Genomic DNA, 5,148 nt, shown 5'->3' on the forward strand with positions numbered 1-5,148 from the left:
GACTTTCTTTTTTTGGGCTCCAAAATCACTGCAGATGGTGATTGCAGCCATGAAATTAAAAGACGCTTATACCTTGGAAGGAAAGTTATGACCAACCTAGATAGCATATTCAAAAGCAGAGACATTACTTTGCCAACAAAGGTCCATCTAGTCAAGGCTATGGTTTTTCCTGTGGTCACGTATGGATGTGAGAGTTGGACTGTGAAGAAGGCTGAGCACCAAAGAATTGATGCTTTTGAACTGTGGTGTTGTAGAAGACTCTTGAGAGTCCCTTGGACTGCAAGGAGATCCAACCAGTCCATTCTGAAGGAGATCAGCCCTGGGATTTCTTTGGAAGGAATGACGCTAAAGCTGAAACTCCAGTACTTTGGCCACCTCATGCGAAGAGTTGACTCATTGGAAAAGACTCTGATGCTGGGAGGGATTGGGGGCAGGAGGAGAAGGGGACGACAGAGGATGAGATGGCTGGATGGCATCACTGACTCGATGGAAGTGAGTCTGAGTGAACTCCGGGAGTTGGTGAGGGACAGGGAGGCCTGGCGTGCTGCAATTCATGGGGTCTCAAAAAGTCGGACACGACTGAGCGACTGAACTGAACTGGTGGATGCAGAGGATGAGATTGTGAGACAGCATCATCAACTCAATGGCCATGAGTCTGAGCAAACTCCAGGAGACAGGGGAGGACAGGGAAGGCCGGCGTGCTGAAGTCCCGGGGGTCTCAAAGAGTCGGATGCAAGTCAGCGACTGAACGACAACAGCACTATTGGAGCGGAGGATCTCAAAGTGTGGTCGTGGGACCCCTAGGGAATCTGCAAGGACCTTTCAGGGGGTCCATGAGATTGACACCATTTTCATAATACTGCTCAAACATTATCTGTCTTTTTCACTCTCATTCTCTCACGAGTGTTCAGTGGAATTTTTCAGAGGCAACATGACATGAGATATTGCAGCTGAACAAATGCAGAAGCAGGTATGAAAAACCAGTTTCTGTTGAGTCAGACAGGAAAGAGATTTCCTAAAAGATAAAGACAATGCCGCTCTTCTCAATTTGTTTTTGTTTTGGAAAATATAGCTACACATATGTTATTTGGGTGAACACGTCACATATGTTTGCTAGTGCTATTTTTAAACAAGTTCATAAGTAAATACTTCTAATTGCTCGGTTGACATTCTTCCAGTGGTACATATAGACAGATTGAACCCACAGAAACAAAAGCTCTTTGGGGTCCTTGATGAGTTTTTTAATAATGTAAGACATCTTGAGACCAAGCAATTCCAGAACCACCGAGTTGGAAACACACACCGCTGAGTTGGTACAACACGAGGTGCCCTAGGGCCCTGAGGTAAGAAAAAGGTGACTGGGGGTGTTTCTCCTGCAGGTTATAATTGAATCACGGGAATGAAGTTCACTGCTTCTTTGTCCCCACTCCATAGTCTTTCTGCTCCTCTTTCTTCAATCTCTCCCTCCAGTGGTTACCAGGGAAACCGCAACAGCAGATCCTCAAAGCAAAATTCATTTCACTGCCTTGTGTCTGGATCTCAGTGGCCAGTGGCATGCCTTTCAGGACATGTAGATCCAAGGAACTGTCAACTCCACCTGCTTCCGTGTCTTTAAAATGACATCTGATCCTCACCCCCTTCTCCCATTCCTCCATCAACCTGGACAACTCTTTTCGTTTTGCACGTTTTCATGTCTGTCTTTTTCTTTTCATGTGTTCTTGCAAAATGTGCATTGCTGTTTGGGGGCATTTAGCTATGTTTGCACAATTCCTTGTATGGTATCTATCTCCATTCGTTTCTCACTTCTTTAAACTTTTAATTTTATTTTGGAGTATAGTTGATTAACAATGTGACAGTTTCAGGTATACAGCAAAGTGATTCATATATATTCTTTTTCAAATTCTTTCCCCATTTAGGTTGTTACATAATATTGAGCAGAGCTCCCTGTGTTATGCAGTAGTGCTTATCTATTTTATTTTATTTTTGCCATGCTGCATGGCATGTGGAATCTTAGTTCCCAGACCAGGACTTGAACCTGTGCCCCCTGCAATGGAAGCTCTGGGTCTTAACCACTGGGCTGCCAGGGAAGTCCCAGTTATCCATTTTAAATATAGCAGTGTCTACAGGTCAATCCCAAACTCCCTAATGTTACCCACTTTCTTAGCACTGGTGGTAAAGTGTCTTAGAGTAATACCAGTTGTATATCTTGTCTGTAATTCTACCCGCTGAGCAGGGTTGCAAGATGGTCATTCATCACATTTTACCTTTTTCCTGTTCACTCCTCCAAGAAAAGACACTGATGACAGTTTTAAAGCAAGACGACAAGTTCTTTGATCCTCATCTAGGAGTGGGGTCTGTCCACATTCCCTTTTCTTGAATCTGACCCTGGACAAGCTTGTGACCGCCTCAACAGGTATGGCAGAAGTGATGCTGTGTCTTCCAAGATCAGTTATAAGGCTTTTGCCCAGTTCTCTTGGAGTATTTGCCCTCGAGACCTCCTTCCCAAGACATTCCCGCTTGAAACATAATTGCCATGCTGTGAGGAAGCCCAGCCCACATAGAGACCAGTGTATGTGTTCAAGTCAACATCTCCAGCTAAGTGCAGTCTTCAGATCACCCAAGATGTGGCACCAAACATGACTGAAGAAGCTTCCAGCTGATTCCAGACCTTAGTCATTAGAGTCACCCCAGCTAAGGCACCAGACATTGCGAAATTGAAAAAAAATCCACCCCCACTGTGCTTTTTCATTATGCTGACCTACAGACTCCATGAACGTAATTAAACATTCTGTGTTTTATGTCACTGAGTTCAGGGTGGTTTGTGTATATATGTGTGTTAATGGCTCAGTTGCATCCAACTCTTTGAAACCCCACGGACTGTAGCCTGCCAGGCTCCTCTGTCCATGGGATTCTCCAGGCAAGTGGGTTGCCATTCCCTTTTCCAGGGAATCTTCCTGACCCAGGAATCAAACCTGGTCTCCTTCATTGCAGGCAGATTCTTTACCACCTGAACCACCAGGGAAACTCTGGGGTGGTTTGTTATGCAGCAAAAAATAGCCAGCACACACCTGTCCCATCCTTAATACTTTGGGCTGGTAACTAACTTCTCCATGCCTCCGTTCATGTCCCTGAAAATGGGGATCACGTTCTTTTACCATTGTCAGGAAGATAGGAGAGGTTGTGGCATGCTGGTGCCCAGCAACAGCCCTGCAGCCCTCAGCAAGTCCTATTGAGGTTATGAATCAGCAGCTAGTGGCTTCCAGATCACCCACACCTGACCATGATCACAATGGGGGCAGCTTATGCAGAGACAACTGCAAGTCCCAATACCGAGTCCCCATCCCAGCACCTCGGGTCCTTAACATTCTGCACCAGTTCATCTTTGGCCGCTTCCCCGGCCCTCACTCCTCCACGTCCAGTGTTGCCCTCCCCTCTCCCTCCAGAGTTTGGGGAGACAGCAAGGAACGGTTCCAGCCAGAGATTCTGGAGTCACACGGACCTGACTTTAGTCAAGCCAGACCGCCTGGGTTCATATTCCAGCTCTGGGTGACTCTGAGCAAGTCATCTACCTTCTCTGAATCTGTTTTCCCATCTGTAAAATGGGTACAATAAAAGCGCCTACACTTGCATTTAAATAATCAGCGCGCATGTATTGAGATCTATAAATAAGTTACCGTTCTTACTGTTAGTGCTGAACTCCAGCCCCCTACATTGGAGCTGAGTCTGAGCAAGTTATTTCGCTCATGCTCTTGAGCTCTCGGAGAAGGCAATGGCACCCCACTCCAGTACTCCTGCCTGGAAAATCCCATGGATGGAGGAGCCTGGTGGGCTGCAGTCCATGGGGTCGCTAAGAGTCGGACACGACTGAGCGACTTCACTTTCACTTCTCACTTTCATGCATTGGAGGAGGAAATGGCAGCCTACTCCAGTATTCTTGCCTGGAGAATCCCAGGGACGGGGGAGCCTGGTGGGCTTCCGTCTATGGGGTCGCACAGAGTCGGACACGACTGAAGCGACTTAGCAGCAGCAGCAGCAGCTTGAGCTCTGGGGAGGCGCCTTCGCAGGTGCGTCAAGTAGCAACCCTGGAGCGCCACCTGGTGGTCAATGCTGGAGCCACAATCTGCAGACACTCCAACCGGCTCACGTAGCACCGTCAGACCTTCAACTACTGCTCAGAGCCTCCACTATTCCCTCCCCACGATTCTGCGACATGGAACATCCCTGAGAGGCAGGGAGAGTGTTGAGGTAGGGGGTTCCAGGCCGGACACTTGCGACTTCAGGTTCGGACATTAGATCTATCTCCCCGGCCCTCCCCTAAGACTGAAGGGGCTGGTGTTGGAGGTTTGCTGGATTCGAGGTGTGGCACCAGGCTCATGTCAGCCCGTGCCACAATCGCACGATCACACACTCACAAAACGCTTACACACTGGCTCACACGCACTCACACTTGCGTTCACACAAACTAACACTGACACACACTTGGACTGAACCTGCATACATACACACACATACGCGCGCTCACACACACACAATGTGCACACACCCCAAAACTCGCCCCACCTACACCCACGGAGAGACCCACCCAGTCCTCACAAGTGAAACACACAGATAAACTACATACGCCTCAGCCCCGAAGAGAAACACCCACATCCGCAACTACAAGCACGTGAACAAAATCAAATCCATAAGGAGACCTCAAAGCAGGGTCCCCTGACTCAGCGACCGACGCCCCTTGCGCACTTTCACACCCATCCCCCACCCCGTAGGAGTCCGGAGGGTCGCGCCTGCCCATGTTCGCACAGAGCCCTCCCCGAGGGACCCGCTAGGTTATCCTTCGGGCTCACCAGGTTCAACCCGGACCTGCCCTGGGGCGCAGGGAGCTCGGACCCCGTGGGCTGAAGGGGTGCCACAGCCAACCGGAGCTGGAGATCGGTCAGGTCCGTAGGCGTGTGTCAGGGAGCCCCACTCAGCACCCCCCGGGCCCACCCCGCGCGCCCTGAGACTCCCAGCCTGGGGACGACTCCAAGGTGAGGGAAGGACGCCTGCCTTAAACCAGGACCCCGCTGGGTCTCCAGTTAAGGTCCTGGGGGAATGTATGTGAAAGGAAGGAAAGACGACAGGGAGATCGGAAGCAGGGAGGGAGAGAGG

Source organism: Bison bison, unplaced genomic scaffold, assembly GCF_000754665.1.
Source record: "Bison bison bison isolate TAMUID 2011002044 unplaced genomic scaffold, Bison_UMD1.0 scf7180017864313, whole genome shotgun sequence".
Classification (NCBI taxonomy): domain Eukaryota; kingdom Metazoa; phylum Chordata; class Mammalia; order Artiodactyla; family Bovidae; genus Bison; species Bison bison.